This window comes from Salarias fasciatus, chromosome 1 (genome assembly GCF_902148845.1).
Source record: "Salarias fasciatus chromosome 1, fSalaFa1.1, whole genome shotgun sequence".
Taxonomy (NCBI): domain Eukaryota; kingdom Metazoa; phylum Chordata; class Actinopteri; order Blenniiformes; family Blenniidae; genus Salarias; species Salarias fasciatus.
Window position 1 is genome coordinate 10,395,026 of NC_043745.1, and position 24,594 is coordinate 10,419,619.

Genomic DNA, 24,594 nt, shown 5'->3' on the forward strand with positions numbered 1-24,594 from the left:
AGATTTAAACGACACACCCACTCTGTAGGCATCAAAACAATAACAAACCCACGTGGGGGATACAGGAAGTGACGTCGCATATCATCCCGGAAACCAGCACGAACAACAGCCCTGGCTTCGGTCTGCTTTGACATCTCACTTCAGGCTTCAGATTTCTCCTCTGGGTAAATAAATCACTTCTCTGCTCTTTACTCTCGGTTGTGATTTCGGAGAAACCTATCTGTTGCATGTCTCCGTTTTGTTAAAACACCGTGTCGGAGCGAAGCTAACAGCGTTAGCTGGAATGCTAGCTAACTGATGCAGCTCTGCGGTGTACGTTAATAAATGTCACGATTCGTTTTAAATACAATCTTCTTATAAGCGCAATCATAATTTTGTTTCACTGAAAGACTATACTGTTTTTCTATCGCGGACTGTTTCATAGATGTAAAACATTAACACCAAACCAGAGCAACATGCTGTGTCAACACAGCCCCGTGAACAGATTGACAGATGGAGATCTTAGAAACAACACTGAGATTAGGAGTGCTCAGCAAAAAATGTCCCAAATGTCACTAATTTCCTCTGGAGTCATTATTCTTGCCCACAGTCCCTAGCAAGCTGTCCTAAATACAGTTATTGTGGAAAAATCATTGATTATTTTGCATCTTTTGCAGCATTTGGGCTTTAATGTGTCAAGTCTGAAACCAAAGTCAGTAAATATAGAAGATTCGAAAATCAACAGAGACGTTTATCACAAATCAAAAATACTGGTTCAGCCTCTGTAGCCCAGTTAAAGTAACCAAGTAAACACTTTCAAATGCTAATAATTACAACAAAATGTAATGGACTTTAAATTGCATCTCTGTGGCATAGAAACAAAAATGGAAAGGCGAGCACCACCACTGAACATCCATCCATCCATCCATCCATCCTCTATACGATCAGTCCAGTTTGCTGATCCGTGATCAATGTTCTCTTAATAATTTTCTTCCTTGTTAATATTGGAGCACCAATACAGGCACTGCATTAGATTGGTGTCCTTCCTCTGCCTCAGACTACTGTGTTGTGGCTTGTTTTGTCTTCACTTTGTTTGTTTCACTTCATATCTGAATATCAGAATATCTAAGGACTGAGTCTGGTGTCAAGCTGATTTCTGTGTTGAATAGCAGTGTTTTTACTCTTGCCCGGTTTTCTCCCACTAAAGGGGGGGTTAAGGATAACTTGTCCAGAGTGTCGGTTCCTTCATCTTGATGGATTTTGATGATTGAAATAAATATTGTAAAACATTTTATATTTACATTGACAACATTTTCTTGTAAACAAAATTTATGGAACAAGTGTTTATAGGAAGGTTTATGTAACACGGTTCTTAATGAGATCCTGAGAAACAACTATACTGTTGTTTGGTTTTTATTGTTGGAAGGTTTCAGTTCAAACATACATATTTTAGTATGATAGCACTTCAATGATAATATTTAGGATCTGTCTAACCCACTCAAATAATCTAGCAACAACACATGCATGCTTTGAAAACCTCCGAGGTCGTAAATATCGATCCATCTGTCTTTTATACCTGCTCTTTTGTGAATGTAATATCTCAGTAAAGCTGTAAATACCATTTATGACATTGCTTCACAGTTTTCATCATGCAGTTTTATGAGTCTCAGTAAACATTAATGAGAATCGGCTGCTTGGCCGAGTTTAACAATGTGATGTTGTAACTCTTGTAAACTCAATGCAGAACACAGTGGGCACAATTAAAGTAGAACTAATCTGTATTTGTTTTTGTGGAGCATTCATGTCTGTGTTTTGAACTGTGGAAGGAAGCCAAGGGAAAACATGCAAACTCCTTTAACCCATCGTACTCGCCCTTGTTTGTGTTTTTGACCCGCAGTGAGCAGGATGGCCGCTGACTGGGTGGGGAGCGTTGTGTCCATATTCTGCGGCGAGACGCTGGGGGTTTACCAAGGAGAGGTGTCGTCTGTTGATCGCACCAGCCAAACCATCTCACTCAAACAGCCGTATCACAACGGGGTCAGGTGTCCCGTGCCTGAGGTCACTTTCAGGTGAGATGCAAGGGAAAAGCAAAGGGTTTCATAATCCTTCCCCTGGGTGGATTCTTTTGGCTCCGTTGTCAATACACATGTGCAAGTTTGTTTAAAATAGCCTCATGTACAGGATGTGATGTGTGCATGAACCTGTATTAAATCTTGAACCTGTGGGAACCAAAAGTACAGTTTGACCTCCGAGTAAGGTCACTTTCTCTTATTCTTTCTTTTACCAGTGCCATGGATATCAAAGATCTGAAGTTCTTAGATTTCCAGAAGACCGCCAGCAAGCTCAGCTCTGTGCAGGGGGCTGCAGCAACACAGCCCGGCCTCACGCCAGCAGGACGCCACGACCCCGGCGAGAGGAGTTCTCTCTCTCATGCAGCCAGTGGCAGCTCTCAGGCCAGCAGCGCTCCCATCACCATCCTGCGCAGGGGTAGGTGCTGATATGACGCAGGCCTCAGGCCTCATGTGGAGACTGCAGCAAGTAAACACTGGAGTAGATCACTGGGAAGACTTGACAGGATAATAGATATCTAGTACTGAACTGAGGAACCACCTTCTGCTTTTATTGAGAAGCTCTTTTATTGGATGATTTTTATAGTCAGTGTGTGGTTTCACTGTAATGTTTTGACAATGAGAGATGAGTGAAGGGGTTCGAACCGTTTCAGAGGAGAACTGGTCAAAAAGAAAAAAGATTCTAAACTACAGTTTCATCCCTGTTTCCACCCGTTCTTTACCCAGAGGGAATTTTTTGAAGGTACTGAAGCTTAAGTTGTTTGAAATTGGGCCTTTTTGTATGCCCTGAATTCTCCAAGGTAAAAACATGCTGCTAGTTAACAGTGAGTTACACTTGTGGAATATATTTTATTTTATGCACTGATACAAATTAAAGGGTTTTCCATCGTTCTTCAGCCTGTGGATCAACGAACATGGTCCATTGTCATACTCGACAGTCTCATAAATTCTGAATGTCATGTTGCTTAAATAAACTGTGGAGCTGTTGCATTGATCATCAGAGCATCACTGACTAAACAACGCTCTCCAGGAAGGAATTTAGTCGTGTAATGACACAAGTTGACAGAATCATGAAAAGACATGTAACCTTCACACACATACTCGCCCACACACAACAAAGTATGAGCTAATTAATTCCTAAAACAATGTGGCAGTGCCTAAAAATAGCGCGGCAGTGTACGATAACTCAGGTGGAGTGACGAGTTGGTGTACGATGTTCTAAGTGGTCACAGTTCTGTGACAGGAGCTTGCATACGTTCGGAAATCCCGGTTTATTTGAGGCCTTTGCTTATTCACCGTGAGGTTGCATTTCTGATTTCCTCAGTCACAGAAGGCGACTGTTGTTGCCAAGCGCACGTCGAGGGATGTGCTACATGACAGGAATTCACCGCAGCAATGGCGGCACAGTGCTCCTCTGTTAAGCGAGAGAGGATGGATATTGTTTGGCGACTTGAGTGAAATGTGACACACGTGTGTTGCTCAATCACTGCTGTGTTTCTATTGGAGATGTCAGCAGTGAAGATGAGCTAAGAGTCACTCAACATCCCCCGCTTTTGGATTTACAATAGAAATGTTTTCAGGCCACAATTAAAAGGAAGTGCGTCTTCACGGCAGATCAAAAGACGCTTGTGTAACGAAATAATGTCAGACGTCAGATGGTTAATTGTTCAGTTCTTGGCTTTTTCTTCCCCTGGTCGAACCTTAAGGCAACCATCGATTCAGTCGGTAAAAAGTCGACAGTTGTTAGGCCAAGATAAACAATGTGGGATTCCATATATGGCAAACAGCTGGATGATTTTTCTTATTATTTTTAATTTTTTGGCTCTAAATTGCCCTATGTAAATGATTGTCCGTTTCTCTGTGCTTACCTGTGATGGAGCGGTAACCTGCCCTACTCGTACCTGCTCCTGTCTTCAAGACTCTCTGTTCAGGGAACGGTGGGGAAACGATGCAGAACAAATGAAGCTCAGCAGATGCTACATCCTGCTACATCCCGTTTAGCCACAGTTACAGGTGGCTAAACAACTTTCTGGACAATCAACAGGCTCCTCCACAATAGATGTCGTTAGGAACATGAACATGTGCCGAATCAGGCTGTCCAGTGGAACAAAAGGTTTTTCTTTAATGTCGTCCTTCACATCAGTGTCCCTCACTCAGTGTTTTTGAACCTTGAGTTTGAAACAGGTAGCCGTAGTTCAGACATTGAAGTTATTTTCAAATTACCTCCATCTAAACAGTCCTTTCAGAGACACTAAGCATAGACTTATATATGTTTTGAATTAAAAAAAAAAAAGCACCTGTTACAGATTTTTGAATGAAGACATGTTCAGTTTTATTTATATAACACCGATTTCAACAGAGCCGAGGCTCGGAGGTGGCAGCCTGCTGCCTGTACCGGTCTGACATAGGATAGCATCAGAGAAACACACAACTTGACAACAGACAGAAACTAAGTTTGTGAATATTTTTTTTTTGCTTTCATTTATCTTCTGTACCTCTTAATCAAACTTGCAGTGTTCCAGGATCAATCCACCGAGCTGCCTGTAAATGAAGACAGGTTACACTCTGGACAGGTCGCCAGTCCAGATGAGAGAGACACACACACACACACACACACACACACACACACACACACACACACACACACACACACACACACACGTGCACACTATGGACAGTTTCAGCTTAAGTAACCTGAAATGTGAATGTCTATCTTTGTCTTTGCATTATGGACATTTTTCTTCAAGATTTGTAACATTTTTGCTTTATTATCAATAAATCCCTGAGAAAGAGATACGCTTTGAAAAGCTGTGAGCTTTTGCTCACTGTATTTTTGGAACAGGTGTGAAGTGCAGGTTTATTTTCATAATGATCTTATTCGGAAACTACAGTCGTATCCATTGTAGCCATGTTTCTGACTGGAGCTGAATATGTTCTGCTGGCTGTTTGGGTGTGGTGTGAAATAGTTTTGAAGGGATAATTTGTAATTAAGTAGTGTAATACCTTTCAGGAGAATGCAAGTTTTGCAATGCTGTTTGCACTTTCCTCTTCCTAACTAAATGTAATGAAATGGATTGCAAACTAATAGGAATGCTGTCCAACATAGAGGCCTCATGTAAAATATTCCACCATTGTGAAACTTTTTCTGATTGTTTATGTTGCAGCTGAGAGTGTGTAGAAAAGGTGTCGGTCCAGCTCTGTGCTTGAGTTCGGCAGCTGTTTGTGATATCTTTATCTTGTTAGTAAGCAGAATCCAGCATTTCACAGCTCATTGTTAAAGTCAGTTCACACCTCAGTGTCCAGGAATGCCAGATGTTGTTTTCCAGACGTCAGAGAAAAACACAACATTCATGCATTTGTTGTGTAAATGTCTCTGTTTTGTGCGACTGCTCCAGCAACTGCATCAAGTCTTTGACTCCGATGAATCGCTTCCTATTTGAAATGCGCTTCGATGGAAGTAAAACACGCACAGTTCCTCACGCGATGACACTGAAGCGCACTGGGGGCTTTCTCCTGGCCCGAGAAAACTCTGAACGCGTCTTCCTGATTAGATAAAGGGTACAAACAGCATTTCCTCTCATTACCATCCAGTCAGCAGGAAGTCTGCAGGGACAGCTCGGTGGCCTCGGCCGCAATCAGTTAAAGTCGGCTCACTTTCACACTCGGGACGGCCAAACAATGGGGAGGTCAGAGGTCAAAGAATTGGCTGAGGGACCCTGCGTAGTATTCCTCGGCCTGTCTGTAGGACTGGCCTGTTGTGCAGGGAAATATGAAAGCTGTACAATAGGAGGCGCATTTTTTAAAAGTTTCAACTCTTTCTTTTTAATTTGATTTAATGTGTCTTTCTTGTTAACGTGATTTTGTTCCTACCAGTTATTGAAGAAATTTGAACTCCAGCCTGAACCGTGTCCTGCCATTACTCTGCTCTCCATTGACCCAAGCAGAGATTCTCATAGCGTGCTAAACGCTTGTACCAAAGTTCCTCTTTACAATATGTGTGTGACCAAAATCAATAAACATCCCCCCTCCCTCTTTGTGTCTGCTCCTAAAGAGGAGGTTACGTAACGCCCAGCCCGGCTTTCATGCCCTCCTGTCCTCCCTCTCCACGTCTCCTTTACCCTCTCTCGCTCCCGCCCGGGACAGGAAACCGACACCCCCCCCCGACAGGAAGCCATGTTATCCCAGTGTGCTCGGAAGGCCAGAGCGATATCAATTGTGGAAGCAGTGTTTACCTTCTGAGTTTTTATTTTAATCTCTCGCTCACAGGCTGGTGGCCAGGGACCTCGTGCCCAAATTGCAAAGGGTCGGCGTGCTGAGTGGCTTGGGCAGGGCTGCTCCTTTCACACGCAATGCCATGCTCCCAAAGACCCCCCCCCCACCCCACCCCCGGCCCTCGGCCTCGGCGGGGACAGCAGGGTGGGCTTTTTCCTTGTACAAGATTGCGAATCCCAGGAACTGTTTTCAAACTATCTGCCACTGATCTTTCTGGGAGAATAGAATGGGAGTTTAGTCAGAGAGTTTGTTATGTGAAGTATGTGTTGCCCACAACAAGCACGGTTAAAGTCTTTTGGGCCAAAACAGATTATTTTTGGAGGAGCTTGTTCAGAACTACACACGCCATTCCTGTAACAAGAATTTGTCTGCCTACATACTATCTGCTGTATATCTGTGGATTAAAATCATTCACAGGCCAGTACTTTCCCATACATTGCTGCTTTATGGAAACGTCTCAAGGCTTGTTTACCTAAAATTAAAGTGTATAAATTTGAAGAGACTCCCAGACCATTAAGCACACAAAAACACCTTTGTTTTTCAGTGCAGTGTTAGTGTTTTGTAGAATCTCTGCCAGTTGGACACCAATGCAGTTTCATTTTTTTTCTGTCCAGTTTATATGTTCAATTGCAAATGTGCTCAGTGTGACAGTTGAGGCTAGGCCTTCACGCCCAGGTATGGGGGACCTTGGCATCCTTTGTAAAATGTAGCCAGGTCTGTTGCAGACTTACATAGAAAATCCTTCTAAAGTTCTATTCGGTGTGTTCACTCTCAAGCCGGTGCGTTAGTTTGTGCTCTACTTTCTCTAAGCAACAGTTATTGCTGGGTTCACCACCTTGACCATATGTTAAAGGGATACAATCCAACAACCCCAAAACACTTTGGTGGACACGTTATAATCCGCACATTCACTACGCTGTGAAATATTAATGCAAAATTACGAGATTAGTTGTTTATGCGAAGATTGCTAAGACGGAGCTACTTACTGAACATGGCGTCTGGGCGTAGTGATTTCAAAAGAAAAAGTAGTTCCCAGTATTTGCTTCAGTGTCGTAATGCTACAATATTATTTGTTGGTGTTCCACAGCATGTGCGGATTATAACGTGTCCACCAAAGTGTTTTGGGGTTGATGGATTGTGTATTTCATGAGTTTGACGAGGGGGAACCAAAAATACCATTCACTTCCATTGTGTCTGTCCCGAAAACCTTCCCCGACTCACCTCTGAATAAACAACAGCTCGCCCTCACAAAGAAAAGTAGGTATGCTGTTCGAAATGACTAAGGAATTGCGCTAAATGGACCAATTTGCCAAAATGTTGAAGTATCGCTTTAAGTAGATATTGCAATGTCCTTTGTGAAGAGGCAGATCACATACATACTGTGTAGTTGAAGATGTTCCCATAAATACACACAAATGTGTTCCCCAAATTGTAACCATAAACCAGGGGTGGGGAATCCTGGTCCTGGAGGGCCGCAGACCTGCATGTTTTCCATGTCTCCCTGCTTCAACACAGCTGATTGCAATGAGGCTCGTTATCTGGCTTTCTGCTGGACTTGGCCATGAATCTTGATTCGATTCAGGTGTGTTGAAGCAGGGAGACATGGAAAACATGCAGGTCTGCGGCCCTCCAGGACCAGGATTCCCCACCCCTGCCATAAACCAATGTGTTCTGGGTCACAGTTTGAGCTTTCTTCTCATAAAGACACAGAGCATCAGACAAAAGCCGATTCTCTTTGCAGTTGCATGGCATCAGTCTAAACTTTGCTCCAGTTATTTCAAGCTTCCTTCTTCTGAACTGGAAACCACAGGTCCTGAATAAACAGAGATGATGATCTTCATTTCGATTTTTCACTGAGGGAAACGTTTTTTTAAAAGTTCTGACTCAGTTTATTTACTTGCAGTCTTTAAAGATATTTATCTACTAACCATATCTTGTCTTGACACTCAGAAGTCCAGATGAGTGGCTTCATGGCCCAAATACCATCAGTGAAGAAGTTGCTGGTGTTTTATGGATTGGATTTAACTCCTCCTCTTGATGTTTTAGCATAACATGTTTTGTTGTATTATATTGGAGATCTTTTACGAGTTCTCCATGCAGTGCTGGACCGATACCTGATACTGGTATTGCTACTGGTGCATCTCGATTTAAGGCATACAGTGATGCAACTCCACAGCATCTCTTTCAGTTTTACTTCATTAGTAGCATCAATGAGGAGAAAACCAATAAATGCCTTTCAATAGAAATGCTGGTCCTCTGTCGCTGAGGTGATACTTCTGTTTAAACTCAATCACTGAGGTTGACTGTGTGTCTGCTTGTTATTCATTATCCTGTTTGACTTGGAGCTTTGCCCGGTTCATTGAGAGCTTTGATTCATAGCATGACAGAACACTTCCTTGTAAATAAAGACATTGTTGGCTTGTCGTAATAAGGACGCTCGCTTTCATCTCCGTTCACACAGGTGAAGACGCTCAGCCGCCACATTCACCCCAACGCACTAGAGCTCCCTCACACTCTTCTAACTGGTGATAAAGAGCGAAGAGGGCATGTAGGGTCGGCACGTGTGCCCAGGCTGAATGAAGCTGTTTGATATTTATGATTTTCCCCGCCTAAGCTCTGGTAACACGCTGAAACACTGCTTCACTGCGGAATAAGTCCACATCTTTGTATCGATTGAATTAACTTGGAGTTTGTCGGCAGTACTGTAATGACACCAGTAACACAACTATGAGTGAGCCTCCCAGTGTCTTGCGTGAGAGAGGCCAAAGTACCTTAGCTGTCACACTGACAGTAGCGTGCGACTGTGCCTCTCCGTCTCCTGGTTAGCGTGAGAGCTGTGCGTGGTTGGGGTTGAAGGCCAGGTTTTTCCAGTTTTGCTTTTTTTTTTTTTCTTTTTTGTTCTTGGTTCATTTTGTTTTTTTGTTTTTTTTGCGTGCTTACATGTATGTAAACTTTATTGAACACCGTTCAGTCGGCCATTGTATGTTTTGTGTGTCAGCCAGTGTTTTGTTCTCGGTCGGTAATCGCAACTAACCGTGAGAGCGTTTAAGAAGAGTTTGGAGCCGGAGCCGCGCCAGATGAAAGGAGCTGGAAGCAGCAAGTCAGAATGTGAGACTGCTGCGTGCAGGAACATATTGTGGCTGGATTATACCATTTACAACACAATGACTTACTGTATAGTGTGACAGCTTGTAGCTTCTTTCAGGCGTGAGGCTCTGACACTAATGTATGTTTTAAAACCAAAGTGGATCCATGTGGCAGCTCAGAGCAGAGCCTCTCACCAACCGCATTCATCTGTCAGTACACTGAATTTAATATAGGGTTTGGAAACTTTTTCTGAAAAGTTTGGTGTTACTAGCTTATTGTTTATACACCTGATTCTTTCTCTGCCTTTGAGGTGGTTTAGCCCACAGTCTCTAAACTTAAGCCAGGATTTCTTCAGCTTTTTGACTTTGGAAACAGATTACATCCTGCTGGAAACACTCTGTTATGGTTTCACGCTGGCATATTTTTTTTTATTGTGTTAACAATTAGAGATATATTTGGTATTTTTACCTGTAAAATCAGGGAAAATGGTTTTCAGAAGCCTGCAGTCAACACATTGCTGTCCTCATATTTAGGAAACACTATAAAAACTAATAATATTTCGAGTGCTGTACCTCTTAGCAACATTGACCAGAATTTCCCCGTGGAATTGAACTGTTTATTATTTTATTCTGCTAAACTCACCTACATCTTGCATTCTCTGTGTTTTCCAGCTCCTGCAGGTTCTTCTAATAACAGAGGGGCGACACAGGCCTCGCAGAGAAAGAGCGCCGTGAAGAACGGAGGTGGCGCAGGGTCGGCAAGGTCCAAAGATACCGAGTGCTTTGGTGACGGGACCGACGACGACCTCGACACGGACTTCGACTTCGAGGGAAACCTGGCCCTTTTCGACAAGGCCGCCGTGTTCTCCCAGATCAGTGGAAACCATGGCAACAGGGCTCAGCGTCCCAACGCACAGGCCGAGCAGAAGACCCTCTCCTACCGACACGACGAGAACATCCTGGAAGGGAAGCCGGTCACTTACAGACAGATCACCGTGCCACAGAGCGGGGGCAGAGAGTTCTGCACAGGTAAGGAGACCACACACTGAACCGGTCGACGGGCCCTCACAGAGCAAACACACACACACACTCACACACACACACACACACACACACACATTCACACCTGGAGGTCATTTAGGGTCACCTGTTAACCTCACATGCTTGTTTTTGAACTGTGAGAGAAAACCTGAGTACCAGGTAGCCTGTGTTTGAACTGTCTCAGCTCCATGGCAGTCCGTTCCACCAAAGAAATGGAAATACTGAAGGTTTGTAAGGTTATTCAGGTACGTGGATGTTTAAAATTTAGTTCCTCCCTCGATTTCTAAGCTTTTTGTTACACGGACCCTTCTCACTCCAGGTTTCTGGTGGGATTGCGTTGAAGCAAAATCTTAGCGTCATGAGCCATTTCTAAAGTTAAGCAGTTACATTTGAACACTGCTGACCTGTTTATATCGCGGTATTACAAAGTATTTGGCCTTTATTATATTACTATTTATTAAATATTGATAGATGGTTTTACACAGTGTTAGATTGCAGATAATGCATGGTGATATGAGGCTTTGTGTAATGGTTGTGTTATGGAATAGACCTACAGCGTGATTAAAGCTGCGAGAGCCTCCTCTCACATGGACGGTATCAATGCTTTCCAGGAGTTTTGCCTACAGCCTTATTAATTTCATCTGAGAGAAGATAGGGAAGATAAGCGTACAAAGTGTGCCTTTCAGGACTTTTTATCAGTGAACATGTCGGCTTTGAGCCCAGTTTGTTTTGGAACGTCATTTCCCCACCCCCCCACTGTGATTCAACTTTGCCCAAGAGTAGGTTATGTAATGCTGCCGGTTACTCAGAACTGTTAGTTTTTTGCAATATTAAAAAAAGAAAAAAGTTCTGCAGTGTCTCTGTTTGTCTCTCAAATCAACTTTGTGTTAAAAAAAAGGGGGCCTCACAGAAAACGTGGTAGTTATTTCTCCCAGCGGTGGGAGTGAGTTCTGCCCGGGGCGGTCCGATTGGCAGCACATAGCCCTGGTTACTGTTTATCATGGGTGAAACCTTTGACTTGCCCCCCCTCTGATATAACCGTGCAGAAATGATGACTCCGCTCTTTCTCACGCCAGCTCACTTTCAGAGCATGACATAACTGGTTAATAAAGACACAAGATAAGCAAACAGTAGACGAATGCAGGTCTCGGAGTCCACGGTGTGACTGACTGGTGCAGGAGGATCACTCTGTGTGGGTGTTTCACCAGAGCCGCTCCATCAAAGACCCCCTTTCTGTGTTCAAAAGACAAAGCTGAGGGACCAGAGCCAAAGGAAAATCAAACTTCTATTTTCTGTGCTCTACAGATTTTAACCGATTCCCTAATAATAGGATGAGGCAGGTGTTAAATTACACTCAACACTCATAAAGCCCTAGGATATTAGGGTAAAAAAGGCCTGCAGGACTTACTTTTGTTGGTCAACAGTGAAACTTCATCAAATTCCTTAGATTAAAATCCAATGTTTTTCCCCCCAGGGATTTCAAAATATTTCATAAAACAGAATTCCAAACTATAAATGTAGAAAATGCTTTCTTCATGTATGTTACTCTCACTTTAAACATAAGATGGGCTCTTTTCTAAGCCTCACTATAATCGTTAAAAATAAAAAGCTAAGGTAACAGCTAATATAAAGAATATATCATGCTACACCACAGTCATTTAACCTTAGTATCACTGTGTTTGAGATTATTTTTTCTAATAACAGCTGTTTCACTGCAATTGATCATGTATTTAATGTTGTAGACCAGGGATGTCAAGCTCAGTGTAAGTTATTAGCCTCATGCTATACTTCACTCTCAATTGGTCCTGGACTTTAATGTCACCAGTAAAGTAAAAACAAGGTAAAATAGCCAACAACTCCAAAATTAAAAAAGATTCACATTTAATGCATTTCTTTTATTTATTTATTTAATAAAATGCATTATTATCTAGTTCAATCTGAACTCTGAATCCCCAAAACCTGTCACTGATCAGAACAAAGTATTTCTGTAACTTTTAGACAAAGTGTTTTCACAAACTAATAACCAGTGCTATTCATAACAACATGGATTTTCCTCTCTTGTGGCTCAGTCTTTGTCACCGGGCTTCTTGTCAAATATTACATGAAATCGTGTAAAAACACTGCATGTGTAGTGATGAGAGAGTATAAAAGATTATGTTTGATTTGATTAATTTGCTCCAAGATGGCTTTTGGTGTTTTGTTCTGATAGATGGAAGAAAGATTGTATTTGGAGACCTGACTCCGGTGGGACTACTGAGAGAAACTAACGACAGTAACTTAGCATTTAGCTCCTGATTCAGTAGGAGACGGTTTTGATGGTACTTTTGTGATTTCTTGCTCCCGTCTGCCTGGCTGTGGTGACAGACTGGAGCAGCTGTGAGCCGTGTAGCAGACAGCTGTGCAGCAGAGCCTCGCCTTTCCTTACCGTGCAGGCAGATCTACTTCCCAGGGCTGTCATCATAATCCCCATCCTCTGCACTCTGTAATTAGCGCGCCGCCGCACGGCCTTACATAAACAGCACCTCCGAAGCAGGAACAAACCGCGGCGCTCTTGACCTGGAATCTTTGCCAGTAAAGAGATAAATCAACAATGGCAGAATACAGAATGCAAAACAAAGTCCCCAGACTGGAAGTTTGGTTGAGATAATGCTCGGATATTGTGATATAACAGGCCTGTTTCTATAGGCTATTGTTTATGGTGAGAAGTTGCGGATTGTCAAAGATTAGTCCCTTTTATTTACCTGCTTTCAAGGAGTGAAAACCGACAGAATGCAACACACTGCAGATAAAGCTAATGGCAGCTGGTTTACCAGTTTTATGTACTTGTGCATTCCCTGACACATAAAACATGTTTAAACCTGCCAGATCTTCACTAGCTTTAAACTTTCATGCTGTAATGTAATCAGAAGGTCAGTCCAAAGGGGGCAGGGCAAACGGTGATGTAGTTAAAAAGTTGGATTGATTATGAATTTGCATATTTTTTTCAAATATATATACATGCAGATTTGATCAGTCATCTCCAGAAAGTTCCTGAATCCCAAAGTTTCCACAGGTGTTCTGTTTTCATATCTGTCATTTTAATCCTGTTCATTGCTAAATTTTAATGATCCTACTTATCAATAAAAAAAAAAAAAAACACCCGCAATTCATATAAATGCTCTTGCAACTGTGAGTATGTTCACGTTTTATATGTAGAATTGAGTGATTGCTTCTGCCTTTTTACCCAAGATAACTGTCACTTCTTTAATGTTAGTCGTTTTTTTAATGGTATTGAGAAGCTCATGTTACAAGCATGCTACACTTTTGAGAAATATCCACGCCGAATCCTGTCTGCAGCAACAGGTTAGGAACATTAAAGTTGACAGTCTCTCAATAATGGAAGCTGGTGCCGGGCTGATCTTTCGGATTCCAGCGTCCAGCCTGTTGTCTGACCCCTCTCTCCACCCCTGCAGCCTCCGTGGAGGAGCGCGGCGGGACGCTGCCGGCCTCGTCTGACCCTCGCTGTCCCAGTGCGAAGCCTGAGTCACACATGGCCCGCTTCCAGCCGGCGTGTATTACTTTCAGTCCCGTCAGTTTCCTCATCATGCTTGAAGGATTGCTTCCAGCTCAGTTTATTTTAGCACTGATGCATGCTCTTGACTGCCCCGGTTTAGCTAGTTGACTATTTAGTTCACACCGAAACGAAAGTGGGTGTGTGCGCGAAACGCTGCGAGCGTGTGAGAGCGTCCGGGGAAGGTGAGGAAGAGGAGGAGGAGGGTGGCGGTGGTATTTGAGTAGTGGTAACTTCAGCAGTAGAGTCATTACAGCATGCGCCTGGTGGGATGACTGAGAAGCAGTTAGTGCATGCTGGCGCTGCTCCCGCTTCCTCGACGCTGCACTTCGCATGACAAGAAGCAGTTGACTTCCCTGCACTTATCGCTCGCGTGAGGACCGGCGCGTTTCTGTTGTCCACCCAAACATCAGCGGCCTTTTGTGCCATACCAATAAAAGAATATTGGGAGGGAGCAGCCAGGACCTCAAGATAAGCAAGACTCTCAGCAGGGCATGGCGTGAACCGCTGTGTTTATGTGTAATTATCTTGTGCATGTAGGTGTGTGTGCGGTGCAGTGCATGGCAGAGTGTGTGTGTCACCGCCTGTGCCTGGGTGAGAAGTTGTGTGTGAATTTGTTTCTCAGGGAGGGTGTGTGTGTCTGTGTTTCTGTGCATGCATTGGAGTCTGTTTGCATGTGTGTGTATGTGGGTGCACGCCAGTGAGGCCACCCCATTCTCAGCTGCCAGGCCGGAGATCTGTAGGAGGCCATTAAGGACTTAACTGCTTTATTTATCAAAGGGATCCAGAGCGGCGCAGTTCCCCCAGCTTGACTTTCATTACCCTTCTAATGTGTCACAGGCAAATAGACAGCGAAGGATTAGCTCTGGCTCTTTAAAGAGTTTCCACACACTTCAGTCTCTACGCTGATAAAAGGTCAAACTGTAATCGTGTAATACAGTCATTCAAGAAAAGCCCCGGTGAGAACAATTTTGACTGACATTGGAGACTTGGCATGAAGGATGAAGAAGAATATTGAGATTTAAGTATTTTTTGTACGTGGAGCAGTATCACTGGGCTTGATCACTGTATTCACACTGAATATGAGCTGCCAACATACTCATACAGTCACATTCTCATTAGAAACCATCTTCAGTGTAAAGAACACATTAGACATGGACACGATGGTATCGCGCCCTCAGAGCCTTGATCTGAACATCATCAAGCAGTCTGTGATCACACGAAGATACAGTAGGCTTGGAGCCGGAATAGATCCACCCAGGATCTGGGCTTGTGGTTTCGCTTGTATCAGGATTTGGAATTTTTTTGAACTCGGAATGACAGCACTACCTCAGGAAACAGCATGAGTGAATCCTGGAAAACTTTACTGACTTTGTACCCACAGGCGACTCTCAGGCAGAGCTGTAAGTACGAGGCTTTTAAAACATTAAAACACTGTTTGTACAAACATGTCACACTGCATGGAGCTCAATCTCAACTTGGCGTCTTCAAAGCTCACACTGAGAAATCTGAGCTTGGGTGGGCAGCCTTTTGAAACCTCCAGTCTGAGCCTCTGAAAAAGTAGAAGGAATCCAAGTTCCCAGTACAGTTGGAGCACAGTAACACTCAAGTCTTTTAAGAACCTGCCTTCACAGTCCCTTCAAGCTATCGACATAAAGCTGGCATAAAGACAATAAAACAATACAATATAAAGATACTGATTTCTCTTATGTTTGCTCAAATTTTATTTGGGAATTCCAACTAACTGTGGGCGAGCAGAATACCAGACAAACACACACATACACACACTCTTGTTCAAAACATGCAGTCAGTTTGAAGTGGCTGAGCACTCTTTCTTGAATGACTGCACACTTCTGGATGCAAGCCACCGTGGATGTAAAGAGCCGGTATGAGTTCAACAAAAGAAGAAGAAAAGAAAAAGAACACCTGTAGCAGGTCTTTCCTCACCTTCATGTCTTTTAACTGAGTTAGACTTGGCAAGTTTCATTCAACCGAATGTGCAAGAGCAGCTAGTTCTGCCATTATAAATTCTTTTATTCAATATGAAGTATCAATGTTAATCATCCACGTGTCCATACAGACTATCACTGAAAGTAGGAGCTTGGTAAAGTAGTTCAGCTCGTGAACCATCTGTTGCGAGCTGCGGTAGCTCTCCGTGCTCCCCGTCACCAGCATGCCTCCGCACCGTTTCACCCTCCTCGGTCTCACAGTGAGCTGTCGGAATGGCGGTGCAGGTGTTCATGTTCATACGATGTTTGTCCCCGCTGTGTCACGCCAACCCGCTGCATGTTTTGACTGAGGCGGCTGCCGACGCGGGGGGTCCGGCCCGGCTCAAACCCCTCCGACGCCGGGGCCCGGTCAGGAGCCGCCCGGAGGTGCGTGCGAACCGGGAGCCTTTGGGGAATGGGCGTCTCACTCGGCCTGCCCCGTGTTTGTCATGTTTTGTGAAAGGCCGTCAATCTCGCCTTTGTTGGCCGAGACAGCGGTGACAAACAGGAGAGGAAATGGAGAATCGGTGATGGGAACAGGATCAGGTCAGGAGGAGGAAGGGCTTTTCCCACAGGAATGGGATTTACTCACATGAAGGATCTGTGTTGCTCGCACATGCCTCGCGTCTCCGGGGAGCCGGGCCGCATGTTTATCTCTAGGCCAATATTTATCTTTAAATTTGAGGTCAGGTTTCTGGCGTTGACATACACTGGAACTCCAGGGGTTTCTAGTGTTCGCTGATGAAGATGAATTACAAGATGATGGAAAGGTGATACAGATGAGTTGCTGTTCCGGTTGAATTTACAAACATGGAGGTGTCTGGTGCGTCAGGTCCAGTCTGAAGGTGCAATATGTCAAACTGAAGAACACGCCTGAGGGGGAATAGCGGTGTCATGCTATCAGTTCTGCTCTGAGAGTTTTAAGTGTAATTTTAATCAGTTTCTTCGTTAAACTGATAAAATAAAATACGTTATTTTTTAAGACTTGTATAATTGCAATTTATTTTATTTCCTATCTTTTTCTGGAGGTGTAGTAGTTGAATAGCAGACCAATTTACAATATCTTTTATATCTTTTCAGTTTTTGCAAAATATTAATGCGCAGTAAGATGGAACACGATGTGTTTTTCATGTTATATCACAATGAACACTCAACGCCCAAAATATTCCTCCTGTTTTTACAGAAAAGAATGTGCAGTCAGTCTGACTGAATTATGGAGGATCCTCTACAGAGTTCAGGCTTGATCTTGTCGCCTTCAGTCCTACAGGAAGCCGAATCCTTGCTCAAGGTGTCTGAAGGTCTAAATTACGACTGTCATGAGTCCAGAAAGATTTTTATTTGGAGGCATGTTCAGCAGGCGAGGAATTTGTTTTGGCTTTTCAGCATTAATTCAAAACAAGAATAGCAAAGGACACTTACATAGGTCCTGTATTATTCTTTAATAGATCTTTACTCTATAAAAATCCTTTATCTGTCTTTCCTAAACAAAAAAAAAAAAAAATTAAACCCTCAATATTGCAGGAGTCCTCTCACTAGCCATCTCATTTGGTCTGCTTGTGCGGTCTGAGAAAACTTCTCCACAGCAAAATGTGCCTTTTTAAAGCTGATATATCGATCAGCTGTAGTTGGCTGTGTTGTCCGCCGGCCACATGCAGCTCTCAGATTGTCCCTGACAGGCCCGTCAGAAATCCCTCCCCATTTTCATTGCACGGTAATCAGACGAAGATTAAAGCAGAATCTTATCAAAATTACCAGAAGTTGCGTTTGTGGACATGAGATCACAATGTTCAGGGATTCTAATCTGAATCACCCTTATCAGACCTGTGGTACCACGCAGAGGAATACAGGAAGGCTACTCATGCAGGACAGAGTCAGAAACAGACACACTGCTTTTATATATTCATTTTCAGCAGAATCGAGTTGAACGTACGGCTCAGCCCGCCACAGCAGTTCTAGTATTCTAGGTCTTTAGATTGTGGTTGACTCTCTTCGGAGCATGCTCGCAGAGTGGCCTCTCATCCAACTGAGCACATCTGCACACAAGCTGATGTTAAGCTGAATTAAGAATCGGTACTTTCTTGAAATTGCCATGTGTGTTTCCCCTCTGCAGACTCGGGCCTGGTGGTTCCCAGCGTGCCTTACGAGCTTCATCAGCGCCTGCTGGCGGCCGCGGAGCGCTGGGGCCTGTCCCTGGAGCGCAGGCTGGAGACCGTCGGCGTTTGTGCCAGCCAGATGGCTCTCACGCTCCTGGGGGGGGCCGAACAGGTGAGGATTGCCGCCTCCAGAGCAGTCGGAGCCCCTGACAGCATTAGCAGCCTTGCTGGCGGTGAGCATGCACCAGGAATGAAGTTAGTCATTGGTATGATAATAGGAAGAATGTTCAACCGTGTGCCAAACATCTCCGTCTGAGTAGCTGCAGTCATTAGAGCTGGTCCGTCCAACTTATTGTTGTCATGTTGTGTTTTGCGGTTTCCTTGGCGATCATCTTTACTACCGTGCTTCTGCATGAGAGAGATGGCGTTAAACTTGACTCCCACCTCAGGGTTTTTCTTTCTCAGGACAGCGTTACATTGAGCGGTGGCAGCGCCGTTGGGGTACCCGCTTCTTCACGAGCGGCAGAGTCTCACTCCAGATCAAAGACGCACAAGCGTTCCGGCGGCTCATATAACAGCCAAGTTTATTGTCTCCGGTCCTTTTATCAATTTAGCAGAGTAATTCTTGCGCGGCTCAGATTTACACTGGAACCACTGTGAGCTCAGGTCAGGTTCAGTTTCTTATTGTAGTGCCAGGATGTCAGACGCTTGAAACAGCGAACAACTGACAGTAACACTCAGTCAGCCTTCAGTCAGTCGGGTCACATTAAAGCATGTAGAAGACACAATTTACACAATAAATCATCATATGACATCCAACATAAAGGAATTCATCACGCTGCAGGTTTCATATGAATCAACACTCTTCCTTTTATCATAACAACAAAATTCAAGCAGTTATATTGAGGTTTCGTGCATTAATTGTAATCAATATGTTGGAAATCACAGGTAAAATCGAGGGACAAACCGCTGACTTAACAAGATTCAACACAGATATCAGTTAGGTTTTTGCACAAACTAGCTAAATGCTGTTTATGTCACTATTAAATCTAACCCATTTTTTTATTCTTTCAGCAGGTTTTTTGGATTTGGGGTCGTACATTGACTACATAATATCACTAGGCTATTGAGTCGCTCGAGATCAGTGGAGGTGGTCATTTTAATTCTCAAGAAGAAATAATTGGTAACACTTTATTTGAACCCCCCCTGTATAACACATTATAAGTACATTATAGCACTGTATAACTGTAGTTATAAACACTCATAAATTATCACAATGCTTTATAACATCACGACCTAACCCTAACCCTAACCCTATGCTGTATAGTGGGTTATAAAGCATTGTGATCATTTATGAGTGTTTATAACTGCTTATAATGTGTTATACCGGGTGCTTCCAGTAAAGTGTTACCAAATAATTATATTGACAAAAAAGGCGGTGAGAAAAAAATACTATTTTAATAAAGTACATTTTTTTTTCCACTTGCCACAAAATAGTTATGCTTTTCACTTCAAATGGATTCAACAGCTGTGAACATTGATATCTCATAATGTGAACAACATGAGGAAGTCTGACATTTAATCAACAAAGACCGCTTGGTGTAACACAATGTGTGTACGACAGGAGAGTCTGGGAATTTGTTACGTTATGGTCAGCTGAGGTTGGTATAAATAGATATTAGGCCATACAAATTAATTCGACATTAAGCCACAATAGATGAATTAAATTTTATCACAGAAGGCATCAAACCTGTTTTTTTTAAAGTCAGAATTGTGCTTTTGATAATGATCAATCTTTTTGAGCAGATTTTAGCTGTTTGATTTTTTTTCCTTTAGTTGCTAAATGCATCCAGTCTTTAAATCCAAATGACTGTACTATGTGGAGAGTTTTGCATGAACAGTCGCCACTGAAGAGGCTGCTAACTCAGATTGGGATTGAACCCGGTCTGTTGCATGTGAGGATCAGTCCTCATGTATTGCTTTTAGAACATGTGAAATGTCTCCACTGTGCTCAGGCTCACCCCGAAAAACGTGCACCAGAGGCCCACGGTGGTGCTCCTGTGTGGGCCTCACCTCCAGGGAGCCCAGGGCATCAGCTGCGGCCGGCACCTGGCCAACCACGAGGTGGAGGTCATCCTCTACCTGCCCAACTTCGTCAGGATGCACCCGTCTGTCAGCAGCGAGGTCGGCCTCTACTGCAGGACGGGCGGCAAGCAGGCGGCCGGGGTCAAAGGTAAAACACACCGACACACTCAGGCGAAATCCCGAGCTGCAGAGTTATGAGGAGTTTAAACTGAGAGGAATATCTGAGTGAGACTGAGGATCTGTGCAAATATGAGCTCATGGTCTCCATCTGAGATGGATCAAAACAGGCAGATGCTGCCCTCTAGTGGAAGATTATCGTTTAAAGCCCTCCTCACAGTTTGATCACTGTAAAATGCTGAAATCTTATTAAACATGAGAGAAGCTGCATATATCAAAATTGTCTATCCCTCTTTGTACACCCCGTTTTCTGCCTTGGAAATACACACACTTACTTTTATTAAGTACTTGTTCCTTTTTGAGCTCTTAAGTCTTTAGCTTTAGTTTTAATGATAAGTTGTTACAATTATAAATACTATGATTACTATAATGCTGATGTTGAGGTATTGTTTGATTACTTTTAAAAATGTAGCTTTATTCAGTCAGTTACGAGTATTTCCATGTCATCTGCAGGTGCATCTTTAAAAATAATGAATATTGTCAGAAACTGCATGATTGCCAGTTTACACTAATGTTGAGATGCTTTACATTTCATGTCTAATGTCACCATTATATCATGCTAAAAGTTTGAAGAAAAACATGTATTGAATGTGTAATGTATGTAGGTTTAGCTTTTTAAATTAAACATGGGAAAGAATGTCTTTTCAGTGTTGTAATCAGATAAGGTAGACTTGTCAGTCGCGAATGAATATATCCACAATGTAAAGTAATGTTCAAATAAAAAGCTGCATTTTTGGAACAGTAACTTTCTTAAATATTCCGTAGTGCAATTTTCATGTGTTTTATGATCATTTCAAAATGTACTTTGAATTTAGATATTGTGTCAAATAAAGACAATGTTAGTCCGAGGTGTAGCTCGCCTTCACCCAGAGTCAGCTTCCATCTCCTCCCCCCTCCCTCCATGACCCGACAGTGGATGGACTGTCTTTTCTATAACAACACGAAACACTTTCTTGTCAGAAACAAAACCCGTGTGAAAGAAATCAGTAAACAAAGGAAGGAAACTTCTAAACTTCAGCACATCCATTAGAAGAATAGGTGGGCTAGCCTTCCCTCTAACAGACCCCCACCACCCCCTCCACCCATGATGAAAAAGTATACAGACATTAGGCTGCTTTGTCCTGTGATGAGGATCGGAGAGGGTTCAGGAGGAAGGAGCCACTGTATCACACTGTGGAGCTTCATCTGAGACTGACTGCTTTTTAATGGGAGTGATGCCGCCTAAGCTCTTTTATTAGCGTTTAGCCTAAAAATGACCAACATCCAATAACAATAACCCCACAGAACAATACATCAGAAGCTTTTTCTTCATCAGGGGAACCAGTAAATTTGATTCATTTGTACTTGTGTTGCAGACCTGCCCACCAGCCCCGTCGACCTGGTCATCAACTGTCTGGACTGCCACGAGAGCCCACTGCTGCGGGATCAGTCCTGGCACCAGTCGGCCGCCGAGTGGGCCAACCAGAACCGGGCCCCAGTCCTCAGCATCGATCCTCCGGCGGGCCAGGAGCAGCAGACTGTGGAGGCAAAGTGGACGCTCTCTCTAGGACTCCCGCTGCCTCTGGCAGAGAGGGACAGCCGAGTGTACCTGTGTGACCTCGGGATCCCGAAGCAGGTCTACCAAGAGGTCGGCATCGGCTACCAGTCGCCCTTTGGGTGCAAATTTGTCATCCCTCTGCACTCGGCGTGACGTGAGCCGCTGGGTTTTTCCCAGAATCCGGCAGCGCATGCCTGTGGAGTAGCAGCCTTATGGCCAAAGCAAACTGAGCTGGAGTGCACACACACCTTTTTATCACTCTCAGGAGCCTCGTCGGAAACGCCGGAGCAGCGCGTCGCCTGCAGTCATTAGCGACCGTTGCGTGCGACACCTTGTGTCTTTTTTTTTTTTTGAAAGGGAAAGGCTTCCTGTGCTTTGTCATGTTTTGATAAGGGCGCCACGACATTGTGAACATGTTTACAAAATGCTGACCGCTGTGAGTGTACCTTTGACCTCTGACCCAGTGATCAGTCACAGCAGCAGAGAGACACTTCCTGTTTCCTTTTGTGAGTCACATGTCGTGTCCGCTCCTGAACGCTGTGACCCCCTCAGGACGTCGCCACTCAGACTACAGCCAATCTAAGACCCTCCATTCCCCAAACACATGTTGTTAAAGTCAGTATTTTTTCATGTTGTCATGAGACAAAATCTATATTTGTATTTATTTTTTTGGGATTATCTCAGGAATAACTAAAAAATCTCTATTTTTGCATTTATTTAGAGGGGTTTCTCACCACTGACACTGATATCGGTGGATTAGTATCTCTGTGTGTGTGTATATAACAGACATTCAAGCTTCATCTTCAGGCATTACAGTTACAGTTGGATGTTGCGATGCCTGAATCAGTTACAGCCACTAAAATGTCTTTATATAAGCTTCATTTTTAGGCCAAAAGCTGTGAACCTTTGGTATTGTACAAGACATGCCTATGAGAGCACCTGAGTTTTTGTCATGACCTTCATTTTGTTTCAAGATAGCCACAGGAAAACGATGAGACCTCCCTTGTTTCTGTTTCTATTGGATATTTTTTCCTGGATTTGCTTTCCTTTTTTGCTCGCGTCTGACAGAACAGTGAGGTTTCATTCAGTGGCTATTTTGCCAACAAAAGGAAGACAGAATCAGAGAGTTTGTGGTGGGAAAAGAGGAGATATTTTCAATTGTCAGACTCTTGGAAATGTTAGAAAAGATTTCAGCCAAACCAGAAACTGTTGTTAACCCGTTGGCAGAAGCTGGCAGACTGAAGCAGACAGATTCAATTTAATAAGCCAGGGCTTTGAGATTTGAAAATGTTAAATATTTTGAACTCCTTCACACAGGTGAAAGCAATCACAATGTCTCCCTGTGCATCTCTCGGAGCTTTTTTTGGCTGTCTTCTCTTTTGCAGAAGAAAAAAAGAAGACGAAAACATTTCAGATGTGTTGAAATCACAATGATTGTGACAACTGTCCTCTGATCGCCTGGTGTCAGCAGGAAACATGGAAAATGTGTCATTGGATAATAAAGATGAATTGATAGTTTGCTTCCTCTGGTCATTTCTTACAAAGACGACATGAACATAAAAACATTTTACTAAAAAAACAGTTTTTAACTTTGAATTCTGGTAGAAAGATGTGTATTTTTCACAGTTGAACATTACGACTGGACCCTCTGGTTAAGATACAGAAAGGAGAACAGTGACATTTACAAACACATTTATTCCATATGGATGTTCAGCATCACACGTTCTCTGCAGGCTTGCTGGTTGAATTTCCATGATGTGAGTCTCTTCTTCTTCTTCTTCTGCTGTGGAATGTGTTGAATTGAGGTGAAATGAATTCTGCTGAGTATGGAGGTTTTTTGAGTAGGATGTTTTAACAGAAGATGTCGTACTTTTGTTATAAGTTGATGGACATGGTCAGAAATGATACTCTGATAGGCTGTGGTGTCTAAAAAAATACTCTATTGAGCCTAAGGGGACCAAAGTGTGGCAACAAAATCTCTCAAATGCCATCATACGTCTGGCAGCCTGGAGTGTAGATACTGTACATTCTTCTGCTCCAGACCATCAGCTTCAAGTCTGATGTGCTAGTTAACAAGTTGCATGAGGTTTTAATTGCTTTCTGCAATAATTCAACGAAACTGCGGATCTCTGCATGCATGTTGTTTACCTCTTAAGTCATGTCCGAACTCTGTTACTCTTAGTCACATTACAGAAAAGTTCCCTCAGTAGTTTGCTTACGTCTTTCCTCTCTCCATTTCAGGCGGTTCCTCTTCCTTCACTTCAGTAATGTGTGATGCATCACTGGAAAATATGCTGTAAGACTGAGTCAAACTTTAGTTGTACATCTCTGGTCACATAAATATTCACCCCCCCCCCCCCCCAAAAAAAAAAAAAAAAAATCCCATAGCTTGGTCCACAGAGGAGGCACTGGACCTCTTGAATCTCCTGTAGAACCTCCCCTGTAGTTTGTGAAACACTCATACCAGGCCACAATCACGGTCATTAAAGTTGCATCTCCTCACCATTCTAGTGTTCAGTTTAAACATTAAGTTCATCTTCATCGTCAATACGCTGAGCTCCTTACATCGGCTAGTGGTTAATGATGCATGAGAGCGTAATAGAAAGACATGAACGCAAACATAGGAAAGAATTGTCCATTTCAAAAAAGATTTAGTTTCTCAAGGTGTTCTTAGGTGGTCAGGGAGAGTGTGTCATATTCCAGAGGCTGCATATCAG

At 43.3% G+C, this 24,594-nt stretch overlaps 1 pseudogene; it reads left to right on the forward strand.

Annotated features, from left to right (window-relative positions):
- Positions 1-92: 92 nt before the first annotated feature.
- Positions 93-23,392, forward strand: LOC115392089 (enhancer of mRNA-decapping protein 3-like; annotated as a pseudogene).
- The last annotated feature ends 1,202 nt before the right edge of the window (positions 23,393-24,594 follow it).